We start from the raw sequence: 15167 nt of genomic DNA, 5'->3' as shown, positions 1-15167 counted from the left end.
GGTAATCCAACCTGGATTTTTTTCCCTTATGTTACATAGTGTTTATTTTAGTGTGCTCTTAATACATCCTAACAATTATTTCTTCCTGCACACGGAGCATCCATACGAATTTGTGTTTCTTTTCCGTACTTAAAACTAATCTTTGTTTTCTCAGGCTTTTAGGTGGGACACTTACCTTAATCCTCTTATGTTTGTGTGCCTTGAAGTCATAGTTCTTTGTATGATTTAGGATTTCAAGAGCCTGACTCTTAGCATCTTGAGGTCAGCTTGACCTTCCTCTTTGTTGATTTTTTTTTTCCGCTGTCACAATTGTGAGTAATTCTCAGAACTTTTTCTTACTCTTAAGCCTGAGTTTGCTTTCTTTGTCTCTCCCTACCAACTTTTTTATCTTCCTCTCTCCTCCCCTCCCCCTTTTTTTTCTGGCATTGTTACTTGCCTATGGTGCAAAGTTGTTAAGCAATTAAAAATATATGTCGTGTCTTAGCTTTATCCAGTTTTGAATCTGAATTTTTTGCTTTATTAGATTAGTATTAACATTTCACTATGCTAAACAATGAGGACACAATGTTCTGTTTCTATAATGCCTTTATGATTGGGTTAATGTGCTTCTGTTGGCTTGGTTCTGAGTTTATTTTGTCCTTTTGAATGAATGAAATATTTTAAATTTGATCCTTTCAGGAAAAAGCATTGTTAATCTGAAATTAAAAAAGCAGAGGGTATTGATCATTTTCTAGATCACCTGCAACACTAGCATATCTCTTTATGTTTGATTGATACAACTTAGTAGTCATGACTTCACTGAAATTTTTATCTTTTTGGCCGGTAACCAGCTCTTAGGTTTTTATAATATCAGAATATAGTCAGCTAAGACAAATTGATTCAGACAGTTGTCACAGAAGTATTTAGCTAAAATTACTTCAAAAGTTTTACACTGCTTGACGTTGCAGTACTGTCTTTGAAGTGTATACCCTGAAAAATATTTGTTATTAACAATTCCAGACAGGTGTTTCACCAAAGAAAGACATGTGAAGATGTGTAGAAGAAGAGATTAATATTTTGCAGTAGGTTTAGCCTCTGGAGGAAATATTTGTCTTGTTTGTTTGGAATTCCGCTTGTCATTTAACCAAAAGCTTTGCTCACGTTCAGTTTTTTCTTCTAAACAAGTAAAATTAAACTGTATTTAGGATAAGAATTAGTACAACATATGTTTAGGTTTTATTTAATATCAGCTGCTGTGAGATAATTAAAAGGCAATCTTCTACAGACTATGGAGTCTGTTTTTAGGATATTTAAAGCTGGGTACCTAAAGCTTCCAATTAGCCAACATTCAAATTAGGATTAAAAACACTAAAAGAACTGCAAGAAATTATCTGCTTTAATGCTCCTGTTGAGTTCAATGAAATCTATTCCACCTGCATGAAGCCCCAGTAATCTGGCTCTGTGTAACTGGAGTGGGAAGGGGCAGGCGGAGTGAAATCCAACCCTCAATCTGAGGCCGCTAGTGGGGCTGCAGGACGTCATTCTGCAGCTGCCGTTCCAGACTCTTTGGTGTTCATCTGCAGTGTGGCCGTGCTAAAGGGTTGTGACCGATACTGGGGCCTCGCTGGGCTAGGTATGCGCCTACCCCTCGCCAAACAGTCACTGCCTCAAAGAACGTGGAGACTTGAGGGCTACGCGAGACAGGTAAAGAGCAAGAAGGCCCTAGTCATGGAGGCCAAGATGCAGCAGGTTTGCAGCCAGAGGTAGGAATAAGCCTACGCGCTGATTCCCCTCGCTGTTGGGCCACGCTGTTGAACTTTAAGCTCAAGAATACTCTCGTTGAATACGGCTGTCTGCTAGGGTTAGGCAAGTGCTTAAGGACATGGCTGAACCACAGCCTTGCTAATGGTTACTTTGTCGGCTGTGAAGTTTTTGTTCAGCAGACAAGGCAAATAAGGTCTGCAAGACTGTATTCACTGATGCTAATTCATACTAATTAATACCAATTCACTAGTAATAAAGGCATCTTGACAGGTGGGTTGGGGGTGACAGCTAGCCTGTAAAAGTGAGAGGACCCAGAATCCAGGATGTGTGGAGGATTTTTATCAGTAAAAGGCTCTGAAGTGAAAGAGATGTACCTAATGTCCCCCCACCGCTACCCCTTCAGCTCTTTGCTTGCTTGTCTTTGTAGGTAAATACATAATGGATTTACTGAAAACTTTAGAATATTTTGCTTTAATAAAAAGTAAGAAAAAGTCTTCCCTAAATACATTTGCATCTCATTTTCTTTTGCTGTTTACTCTCCCTTAGAAAATCCAGCTTGAGCAACAAGTTCTCAAGTTCTTCATACTTTGTGATTATGAGAAAATAAATTATTTAAAAAACTAGAAGGGAAATTACAAAATACACCTGCTTTGATTTGGCCAAAGGTAAAAACGATTCTGGTTTAAAAAAAAAAAAAAAAAAAAGGCTATGTAGTACAAAGTATGAAATACATGCTTTTAATAAGTCAAGCTAAAAAAAAAAAAAAGAGGCAAGCATGAGTTCCCAGCTGTAAAACTGTGACAGATTATAAATCTGTGCTCTTGGGTCGGGTCTTCTGAACCCTGCCTGAAATGCAACATTTCTGTACGGACTAACGTTAGGCATTTGGGAACATTTCCCATTGGTGACACATTTATTGACGATGGAAAGTACAAAGCTCACAAGATAGCTGCTGCGATCAAGAGCTGCAAAGACTTTGATTCTCTGAGTGCAACGTGCAAAATTTGGGTGGGTTACTTCATTCCTGCCGTGACCTGCTGTGTGAGGAAGGGGTGTAGCGAGTGTCCTCTGATCCCTATCGGCGAGCGGTTCTCATCATTTCCGTACATGACAGCCTTTGTGTGCAGAGTGAAGAGCATGCTCCATGCGCAGGGACAAGGTGTGGCTGATGAGTCCTAGATAAATTCCCACACAAAAAAGGCACTGTATTGCTGAATGGGTTTCCAATGTAGCTCTTTAATTTCATCTCTTGGAAATGTTTCTCCTCTTTTCATCCGACTGCCTTTATCTTAGCTTCTGATCTGAGGAAAGCAGCAGCCTTTCAAATTGAACAAACCGTGTTTCAAATAGGCTCTTCTGCTTGTGACAAGATGTACCTCATTTTCTCTGCAAGCCCTCAGCAAGGTCACACCTTTTTAATTTATTTTCTGTAAGAAAAATCTAGTTGCATGATAGAACAAGGCCAGATCTAGCTAGAGGTCATTTCTTGAACTAGTCATAAAGTAGGGTGCGATTAGAACCGTTTAATATCTCTGAACTCGCCATGCATAGTTCTATTAAAATTTAGGCTTCATAATTTATAAAGCAACATAAATAGCTGCTCTAAGTGGTGGCAAATTCAGTTATAATGAAGGGATTGTTTTAGATTTTTTCCCTTTTTTTCCCTTGTAAGTGCAACCTTTCTTTTTCTTTTTTCCTTTTTTTCTTCTTTGTAGCTCCTATACATAAATTTCTTAGTACAAGCAGATGGTGTCAAGGCTTTAAATTTTTTTCGTTTCTGATTTTTGGAAAATACTCTAATATAAAATTTAGTGTTTTATTTCCTCTGGAAATATTTTTTGGAAACGAAATAGGGATATTTTAATAATGTGTATTAGTACAGTATTAACACGTTTAACATACTTTATTATTCACTCAGCAACAGGAAAGTACTGCTCTGCATGCAACGTGTATGTTCTCATAAAAATTATGAGAAAGATTTTTGAAAGACCTTTGTTTCCAATCTCATCCTCAAACATATTGCATATGCAAGTGAAGAATGCGTATTGATCAGTACAATAGCGCTTTTTAACCGTAATTTTACTGCCGTTTTTGTCATATTTCTCACTTTCCTGAGAGCTGATTCCCATAAGCCTGGCTATTTTCATCCCTATTTTCAAATGCCAGCTCCTGATTTGGCAGCTTTATCTTTTACACGCTGGCGTTGTTTCAACAAGTAGCATATGAGAGATAATGAGATATTTTATTGGCTAAGAAGCTGGACCCGTTGCAGCAGTGGTAGGCAGAGCAGAGGTCTCGCACAGATCTGGCTACGGTAACGTTGCCCTGCTGCCAGCGCTGCTGTGGGCTGGCCAGGTGGCCTTGCTGCTCAGGTTTTTTTTCAAGTCAAGTCTATTATGTCAAATGTCTATCTAAACTTCTTAGTTTTACATCTCGGATGCAACAGACCGTAACAGCTCCTCATAAGTACTTCCAATCCGTTTGACTGACATGTATGCTCACTATATGTCTATGCGCTCAAATTTTTGACGAAATGTGTTGAAAAGGCTAAGCACGCATGTGAAGTAGCTGTTTTTTTTTTCTCAATTCTATATATATTTTTATAATTGAAAACGTCACGATTACACTATGACTTATTGCATGCGGCTCAACCATCCGTTCTGCGCACGCATCGACGTGTACGTGCACCACATTTAAACGCTGTGAGAAAGGGTGACTTGAACGCTCTGCAACGGTGGTAGGGATCAAAGACATTCTTGAGCTCTGACAATAATGTACTGTGCGATGATGATTAACTTGTGTATCACTGTTCAGTGTGTAGCTACGCCTTACTAAATTCCTTTTATACGGTAAAATAATACTGCTGATTGACATCACCATATGTGGTGAGGATTATTTATTAATAGCTACTGACATTTTTTGACCGTTCAATAGGTATAATTATTTTCAATTGAACGTAACTTGTGTTTTGATTGGTATGACTAAATTTGCACTTGTAGAGGAACTGTTGGGAAAATTATAGTCCCACAATAATTTATCAACACTCGGTAGTAGTTCATAGCAAAAAGAAACCTTTCTAATAAACCTTAGAATCTTCAAATAATAGCAAGACTGTTTATTAAAATAACAAGCCCTCAAACTATCAAAGGAATAAAGAAAAGGAATTTGAACATTACTTTTTTTCACATTCAGAATTGAAGTGACATAAGGTGCGTCTTCATATTTTCCTAGAAACATCGATCTACAGTTAACAAAACCTAATCAAGGACTAGGGGTTAAATCTTCCACGTATGAAAAATCAGAGTTAAAATGAAGCCCTGCTCAGAATGTGGACTAAGTGAAAATAGTCTCAACTCACTTAGAGACAATAGGTCCAATTTGGTAAGACTACTAATAAAGTAAGTTTGTGGTAATTTTTCTTCTAGTTAGCATAACTAGAATTTTAGGAATTCCCAGCAGTGGGGCAAAATGAGCAGATTCCGCAAAAATGTAGTTGTGCTTGTGACTTGGCACACATGAGGAGTCCAGCTGATTTGAATAAGGAGCTTTACGTCTGTATTTGAATAAATAAAATTATATCTGCACATGGGCCTTTGTACAACCAGAATCTTGGACTGGTATTGCGGAGAGGAAATGACTGTGAAATTCCATAATTCTGTTTCAGAGCTTCAGTTAAGAGTGTAATAGCACTGAAGTTGTGTATGTGTAAAATGATGGTTTAAAATGCTCTCTCTAGAATGTCTTTGCACTTCCTACGAGAAAGCGCTTTGCCTTTACTGTCTTCACTATTTGGGCTTCTTGCCACACACTCGTCATTCTATGAGTTTTCTCTCTCTGTAGGTAGGTATTTTGATAATCTGAAAATCAAGTGGCTTACATAGGTGTTATTATAGGAATATGATATATGGTCCACCTTTTATTTTTTATTTTTATTTTTTATTTCTTGCAGTAAGACCGAATCTTTCTGTTCTCTTAAAACTACCTAAGTTTCTTAAGAGTTTTGAAGTTAAATTCTGACTAATATTAGACTGATTTAGACCAAAAAATATGTAAAGCACTTAAGCTCATGCTTGAGTTTGGTTGACTTCAGCAGGATTCAAATATTTTTAATTAAGAGAGGAAGAGAACATGGGCTTCAGTGTATTAATAAATTAATTGCTTAATTTTTTGACCTTGATAAAGTACCATTTGGGGAAATCAGGAGAGGGAAAAAAAGGTGAAATAAAGGAAGTTGGGGTTCAGAGGATAAAAATAATTTAAATGGACTGATTTTGAATGGTAAGAATTCATGATCTCTTCTAGTATGAGTTATTGTATGGAGGCAAGATGAACTTTCTGGATACTTACAGGATGATCCTTCTTGTTATATATCTAGGATTATGGTGGTTTTAGTGCACCTTGAAAATATTAACACTCTGATCAATGCAATATTTTGGGCTGTGTATAAGCTTCTTGTTTTGTCATTGTTTTTTAAAAGTGTGAAATAGAAAATAGAAAGAATATGGAAAAAAAAGAGAGATTATAATTATGATTTAACTGGTTAGTTGAAACTGTTTCTTAGTACCCTATACAGCTTGTAAAGCTATCACACAGTTCTCTTGGTTAATAAAACCTGTGACATATTTATGGAAAAAAAACCAGTTGTACAGGATAACAGTGGTATTAAAGATTCATAATGATCTATTTAAAATATAAATATTTTGCTTGGAAACATTTTGAATTTTTAATCCTTTTGAGTAAGAAACTCACTTCTTCCTCAAAATAAATTCAAACTGCGTAAGATGGAATGATTTGTAAGGGCTGTTCTGTATTACTTGGATAAACTATGAAAGCCTAAAAAAAGGTCAAAAGTTTTTTGTATCATATGAGAACTTCTAGTGAAAAACCCTTTGACAGATCTCTGTCAGCAAAAAATTGCTTTAGCCAGACTTACCCTGATTTCAACATTCATTTAGATATAATAGTTGAATTAGTTACTGACGTATTTCATAATTTATTCCTGCTTCTTGGTAATGCAATGTCTTGTCATTGTATAATGGGTACTTGAATATTTGTTAATCCAGGAGAGGACGTATGAGAATAGAGGGCACTTCCTCCAACAGAAACATCAGTACTTTTCGGCTTGCCCTGGTCAAGAGAGTGACAACAAGCTAAACAATAACATATATTCCATGTGCAGGAGTAAACTACTTGTCAGTAAAAAGTACAAAGAAAAGTCTTAATAAAATAGGAATCGTATGTGCGTAGTAGTATTTATCTTGCCTAATATTATGTACCTAAAAATTGAGCACCTAAGCAATGATACAAGGCTTCCTCCATGGTCAATTGATAGGAAGACAGCTCCGCAGGGCAAAATACCCCATGTAAAGTTTTTAAGATATGGCATGAATCACTTTTGGAGGTGTCTGTCTTCATTGACTAAAACTGTGGAAGGGACCAGTAAAGCTAGATGCTTCACTTTTACGTGACTAATGTAGGCAAGATGAATCCTACTGGTAATTCATGATATAATAATATCATATTTAGATTAGTTAATCACTATAAGTTTGTTGTAAAGCTCCACAGAAAGCAGAAATAAGGTGTAGGTGGATAGTTAATAGCATGGAAAAGCCAGAGATGAAAAATGGCAGAAGTAAGAGCACCGATCTTTTCTCTTAAAAAAGAGAAGCCTTGTATCATTGCTTAGGTTCTCAATTTTTAAGTACACAATATTAGGCAAGTTAAATACCACTCTATGTATATAATTCCTATTTTAGTAAGACTTTTTTGTGTACTTTTACTGAAAAGGTGTTTATTCCTGCGCACAGAATAAAGGTAAACTGCTGTGCACTCAGATCAGTGTCCGACTTTGAATTTCCCAAATTTGCAAAGAGAAAGATGAATGCTTTTGAAATATATAGGAAAATTGTTGCAGGCTCTTCTTCTTTTACCATCTGAAGACTATGTCCTCAGCCAGTATAAAATGGCATGGTTCATTGGGCTGTGCTAATTTTACCAGCAGAACATCTGCGGGTTTATGCTGAAGTTGGGTACTCTGCTCTGAGACATCTCCAAGGGGCACAGAGAGGAGGGGGAAGAATGTTTGCTGCTGCCTTCCAAGCTCTGTAGAAGATTTTATGCAGGTCACTGGGTGAGTCTGAAGAAATCGTTGTTATAAATGTCGATCAGCATAATTTAGATTTCATGGACTTTTTCTTAATGGGAAAGGTCAAGGTGGGTAGTAGAGTCAAGGAAGTGTTAGTATATGAAGTTAAATAGTGCCTAGACTCCTAAAATATACCCTTTGCAGGAATCATGATTGTACTAAGTGATTAAACTTTTCTTTCCAGTGCTAGCTAGTGCTAGGGCATTGACATTCTAGATAGTCTTCGTTACTCTCCTCAAGCGTGTGGATTTTAGATACGTTCCCAAGGAGACCTTTATTTCACATCCACAGAACGCTGCAGGAGCAACTTTGCAGATTCATACTGCATAACCGAAGGTATTATGCTTTGTGTATTCATGATGTACCTTGTGGATATATACTTCCTTATTCCAATAACAAACTTTCTAAACGCCCAAGACAATGAACCATTTCATTTCCTGGTTGAAGCCTGTGTTGCAACGTACCAAAATGTGTTTCTCTGTGCCCCTACTCCCCTCAAGCAAAATACTGGAAGCAACCTGGACCTCCCAAAGGAATCCTTCCCAGTCACTGTGGTGCTTTTAACTGACCAGAAGGAAGAACTGTTGTGGTTATTATAATGTAGTGTGGGAAATTCAGTTGTGAGCATTTTTTTTGAGGGTGGGATTGGAAAATGTAGAAATACCCTGTGGTATTTCATCAATGTTTTATATAGTAACGCATTTCACAAGAAAGTTGTATTTGCTTAAGCAATTAAGAAGCAAACCTTCCTGTTCTGTATTTGGCATTCTATCCTAGAACCAAATGCCTATGGCAAGTTATGGTCTGTTTTAAAATACAAAATGTAAATTGGAACAGAGCTCAGCGCACACCTGCTCATCTCCCATCAGATGGGCAAGCAGAATGCAAAACGCAAACTGCAAGCAGCTACAGCGAAGAAGAAAAAAATCAGGATGTTCTCTGCTTCCATGTAGAGAAGCAACTGAAAGAAATATGGGAGATGCACAAGAGCCCTTGCATTTCATCCTTTCCCAAGTAAAAGACACCTGTCTCTGTACAGTGGGGACAAAAATAAGCACAGTAATAACTCAGTTTCAGGATCCGGATCTGTAGTGGATGGGGAGGGGAGAGTTCAGCACTTGTAAGGTCCCACTTGCTCGTGCTTATGACAAGATCTTTTTTCAAAGCTCAGAGTGAGAGGGACTGATACCGTTCAATAATTATATTATGTAGAAACACTTGAGCTTCTTGATGGCTTTTTTTTTTTTTTGATTTGCAGACATTGTGATTATTACATTTGGCTGTGGTCCAGCCTTCTCATGCAGGCTTCAGCAGCAGCAAAATTAAAGCTCAAAATTCTCCATGAATAACAAAACTGACAGACTCTACTTCTCAGTAGCTCTTTTTGGTATGGCTGTTCCCTTTCATCATGCTAAACGCCATGCTCTGGTTGCACTATTGGTGAATACTAAACTCCAGTTGCTATTTAGTCAATGTAAAAAAAGTTTATATTCATCATTAATTCCAGATAAGTAATAGCACATCTCATATATTCTGCAGGCAGTTGTGATGGTAGTGAGTAGGCTAGGACACACCTTCATAAAATTACTTGTCTACCTTGTAAAATTAGGTTTAATCCACCTATTCCTGTATAACCCTTAGTCTATTATGTTATACAGCCTATAAAACTTCCTCTGTGATTACTCATTTACTTAATGGATTATAGGTAGACCCCAAAAAACCAAAACCAAAAAAGGGAGTTTGTCAGTATTTTAGATTCCTGTAACTGAGTTTTTTAATGACAAAATGGAGTCTTTTTTTAGCCAATTGGTCATCATTTAAAAATATTTTCAGGAGAAACAACTACACGTGTTAATTTTTTTAAAATCCCGTTTGTACTCCTCAAAATTTTATCTAATAAAAGTTATTCCCCCCAAATACTTGTCTGCAATAGAAATGTGTGGGAAACCTGACGTTTGACTGTTGCTTCCTTTTATTTGCTTCTCCAAGCAGGCAAAAGGTTTTGTAATGATAATTCTGCTTATGCTCTCCTTTGTTACATGCTTTCCATACAACACAACAGTCTAGGGCAAATCATCGGGTTGTATGGTAGTGCAGGTTATTGCAGCTGTAGTTAGTTTTCACCAGGTGTGAAAATGAAATACGTCACATTTCTTCAGGCATTCTGCAATTAATCTGTACACATGTTAGTAAAGAGAATGAAACTGCTTTGGCAATGTTCAGTAGGAGTCAGAGCACCGCTTCCAAAAATTTTGTGTAATGATTCGGTGATCCGTTTTGGAGGATCGTTGTACAAGTCTTGTTCAATTGTATGTTGATGTGACTGTATATCACAAGGCAAATCAACAAAATAATACTGAGCATTTTTATCTTTAGTTTTCTGTGCAGAGTGGCACTCACTTGTTGCTGTCCTAGCTTGCCTGTTTTTCTGTGGTGACCCTATGCTAGGATTATTGATCCTAGAAGGAGGCCATGCCTCTGGCACCATACATAAATTCAATATTGTTCATCATAGCTTCTTTCCAGCAGGCTCCAGACCTGACTCTTCCTTGTTCCTTCATCCAGAATCTGTGAGGCCCTCTCCAAAGTCAAAGGCTTTCCATTCATACGGATAGGCTTGTATAATCCAGTTGCACTGCTGTGGTTGACAAATTAACTTTTAGTTTATTTCAAGCATGTTCCAACTCACATGCACCTGTCTCAAGGTGTAGAAGCTCTTAGCACTGTATGCACTGAAAAACTTTCTCAATTGCTCTGAGAATCAGCAGAAATAGGAGATTGCAAGTGTTCCTAATTTATTCCCACTCTGTCCTGTTCCTCCTGAGCTAAGGCAGAAGGTCTCATGTTGACGTTCGTTCTGAAGACTGACAACCTGTTGTGGCTCAGGGTGCAAAGACTTTTTTTTTTTCTTGATGTCTTGGGTACTGGTGACTAAGTTCTTAGAAGTGAGGGTCTTTCCTTTTAGATCTGATTTGAGCTCTGAAGTGTGGTCTTGGGCTTTTTTCTCACATTCACCTGAGCAGACTTTTTGAGTTAGCGTTTGCTTTAGGAAATTATGGATGTAGTTTTTTTTATCATTTTGGGGGAGATATTTTGCTTTCTGAAGGAAAAAAAAAGTGTATTTTAAAAATAGAATAAATGCTGGGACATGACAGAGACTTACTTTCTTTAACAGTCTTCCCTCTCCTTCTCCCTTGAATTCTGTAACAAGACAGATCAAATGAGCAGGACTGTATTTACAGTCACTTTCTTCAGTAGCATGAATCCTCAGGAATGCAAAAGGAGCAGTCTTCCACATGTGGCCAAAAGGAGCTCGCATATAATTGCGTCAAAGGACATAACCAACGTGCAAACAAGGTCACATTAATGCAGAAATCCCTGACTTGTTTGATATATTTGGTTATTGATTTTAAATTCATATGTGATTTCATTCACATTTTAAAGAAAACGCTAAAGTGCAAAATGATTTCTTGCAAGGTAAGAAAGGCAAATATAAAGAACCGATTAACCGAGCTATGGTTTTTGATAGAAAGTTTATCAGAGGGAATCCAACTGAAATGTGCAATATTCACTCATGTTTTCAGCTGGAAGCTCTGATTGGTGTAAACTAATCTGGACTGGTCCATCTGGCAATTGTGAGAAGGAGACAAGTAGTCAAGAACATTATCAGTCCGTTGGAGCCCAGTTAAGTATTTCGCAGGAATTAGTCTTGAACAGTATTAAAAATTACATGCGATATGCTGAAGGAGTGGTGGTTTCTGGTAGTACCTCTAGCCCGTTTGACGAGTATGTAGTTTTATGAATAAATAATTGTTGCTTTTAGGCTTGGTGCCCATGTGTGAGTTCATGTGCAGAGGTCATCAGGTGTCTCTCGGGTGTAAATCTGCATGGTTGCCATGAATTCAGTGGTGCTACTAGAGCAGGGCGACTCAGGGTCTTGCCAAGTCTGTAAATATGAGTGCCATTCTGTGTGTTACACCAGCTGTGTAAATCTGAACTATTAACATCATTATTGTATATTTATCACTGCCAGGCTAGGGAAGCTGTGAAGAAACAGCTATGGTTGAAAGCAGTTAATTAATTACCTTAAAGGCAAGATTGTGGCTTATCTTAAGGCAGCTATGAGGGGAGATGCTGGCCTGTAATGCACCTTTTGCTCTCTGTCCTGATTGTCCCTACTGCAGGTCTCAGGGGAAGGGGCAAGATCCACCTTCTGCTCTGACCCAGCTGTGCAGTATGTGCCGGGGTCTGTTGGAACGGATGGAGTCTTAACTCTCCCTGCAGAATTTTTTTTTCATCCGTTGCTCAGCTGACATACTCCTCTGCTGCTGTAGGAAGGTTGTATTAGTTTCTTTGTAGGGTGAAAAAGATGAAACAGCTGAATATGGCATGGCAGATTCACCAGAAAAGGCAGGTTTTCACTAGCCCTTCCCTTTTTAATGGTGAGTGCAGGTTGCCTATTCTGGATAGTTGATATTTTTCTCAGGAGCAGCTATGTTCTGTGGGAAGTAATGCAGTGCAAAATATTAAAACACAAATAATGATAAGGTGTTTTAAACTGTCACGTATCCAATGGCGTAGCTGTTCAGGGAAGAACATTCACCTTTAACGTTAACATTCACCTTTTGGAAATCACAGTTATAATATCATGAAGACCATCTCTAGCAACATATTAATCTAATACAAGTAGGCAGTAGAATCTCTTCTCTGTGTCAGCGCACTATGGGCAGTTTCCTAGATGTTTGCAGCTTGGGTATATTTAAAAGAAGACATTAAACAGACTACTTATTTAATGTTTTTAATTATTGCCTAAAATATATAAAATAAAATACACGGTAGGGAGAGGACATCAGTTCCTCTTCTCTGACATCAGTATTTTTTTTTTTAACCAGTCTACTGATCAAATGAGAGTTTTCTTGTGTGTGGGGAGAGGGCTCTGGGGCCGATGGTTTTGTGAGCAGTTATTAGGTTTGATTCTGTGTCTGGAGGAGTCAAGAGAAGAAATAGAGATATCATCTACTTAGGCAAGGAAAGCTGAAGAAGCCATATTTCTTTCCTCTCAAAAGGGGTACGGAGCTGAAGTGCCTCTGAAGCAGGTATGGAGGTCCATACTTCTGGGTGAAGCATCCATGTAACTATCCAATTTTCACTTCATATGTAATCATTCAGTAAAATACCAAAAATCATGACAATTCTTGGCATCTGGTGTCCAACCAAGGCTAAATGCTGGCTTCATTGGCTAACTGTATAATACAAAGGATATTTAAAGCTAATTTGGGTATGTGTGTTTATATATTTATATATAGAGATTCTTCCTGGATTCCAGAAACCCCTCCAGATTTTACAAAATCAAAATTATAGGAGGACAAGAAGAAGGTGTTTGCACCTCTGACATGTATCATCTAACCCCTATATTCAACCCCCCTTTGGAGATCTCTTTCCATCAACTACACAAGGAAGTTAGGTTCCACATGCAGGTTCTATGAATTGCACTTCAGCTGATGCTAAAATAACCTCAAAGACATGGTGTGAAACTTCTCAAAAGTGGCAGGAGCTTTGGAGATGTTTGTTGCTGTTCATCAATTCATGCACTTGGCTTTGCAGTAGGATGTGCATTGTATTTGATAATAAATTTTCGTATTCACGTATTACCAGTAGGAATAAGTGAAATTGTTTCTATAACTCCTTAGAGGACTTTAATGAGAAAGCTGCTCCTTGCCCTATGCTTTTTTCCTAGAAAACTGTTTTTAGGTTGCTGTATTTCACTGGAATAGTTTTAGACATCTGGGCTAAAGGGCATCCATAAATGACTACAGTGTTTTATGTATATATCTCTTGTGTGGAATGAGTCTTTGAGCCTTATGTAGAGGTTATGATTACAGGCATCATAAACGGTCACTTTGATATTATCTTGTGTCTGGAAGTTCATGTTTCAGCTCTAAGCTATCACGTTTCATATTAAAAAAAAAAAAAAAAACATTTTGCCACCAGAGTTAGGTTCAAAATGGCACCATAGAATGAGTGTTAAGGTTGTATCTTTGCCTGTCATATGAGATGTAACACTTGTCAAATAGCTCAGATGACCCTTAAGTATCTTGCAGGTACCTCAGGTCTAGAGAGCAGGTTAAAGCACTGAATATCTCTTCAGAAAAAATATTTTGTACTTATTGGTTTTCACTGAAACAATCAACCTACTATCAGAACAAGCTACAAATGGAACAAAAGCAAACTAAAAGCAAAAGGAGTCTACTTTCTTTCCTTTTGTTAAAAATAAATCTAAGGCATATGCTTTTGTCTTGGCAGGTTTATTTCAAGAGTGATATCATGCTGTCATGATGCTTGTTATCTATATATAAAAAAAAGGCAAAATAAGTGACAGACAAAAGAGAAATGTTAATTAGAAAGTTCTATTTATGTACTATGTTTAACTTGCAGGATTGCTAAATATTTTCAAACTAACAGACGCCGATCCTCCAATATTATGGTGTATGAATCTCAAAATGAACAACAATCTGTTTACAAAGCACCCTTAATCATAGGCAGGCAGAGATGGTATTGCTTTAATGTTCTTATGAGAAAAAGAGTTTAGATTCTTTTTTTGGTTTTATTCCCTATGGCAAATATAAGCTTTGCAGTATAACAAGGATGTTTTCCCCTTTGGTCATAAGCAAATACTGTTCTTTTACAAAGTGTGTCTTCACTTCTGGGGTCACTGAGGAGAAAAGAGGATGCTAAGCTACAACGCAGTAGTTTGAACTTTCGGTAGAAGACTGTTAATGCAGAGAATAATAATATCTAGCCCTAGGTATTTGTAAATTATACACAAGTAATTTACATTTAATTTATGATTCTTGGTCTTGTGTTATTACAAAAAATGCCGTTGTGATCATAGAAAGAGTGCTTGCTTTGGAGAGATAGTGATATATGTGTGTCTGCCCATTTGAACTATTTTCTCTTAAAGTTTCTTCTCCACCTCATCTTAGCTGAGGCTAATCATGTTTGTCCCACTGGTGTTTTCCCCATATGAGCCCCTGGAAGGCCTGGTTTTGGAACCACTCTCTTTCCCTAACTTCATAGTATGCTCGCCTGGCTCCCCATATGAGCCCCTGGAAGGCCTGGTTTTGGAACCACTCTCTTTCCCTAACTTCATAGTATGCTCTCCTTGCTGGGAAGTTCTTCTGCAAATCAGTCAATGCTGCTTCTTAATCAAAAGTTTGCTTTTGGATTACATACACCACGTGTTATCTATACTGCACTCTTTTTTTATCCCAAATGATCA

The sequence above is a fragment of the Struthio camelus genome, chromosome 10, assembly GCF_040807025.1.
Source record: "Struthio camelus isolate bStrCam1 chromosome 10, bStrCam1.hap1, whole genome shotgun sequence".
Classification (NCBI taxonomy): domain Eukaryota; kingdom Metazoa; phylum Chordata; class Aves; order Struthioniformes; family Struthionidae; genus Struthio; species Struthio camelus.
The sequence above is the reverse complement of the archived record's forward strand: the minus strand, read 5'-3'. Positions refer to the sequence as shown.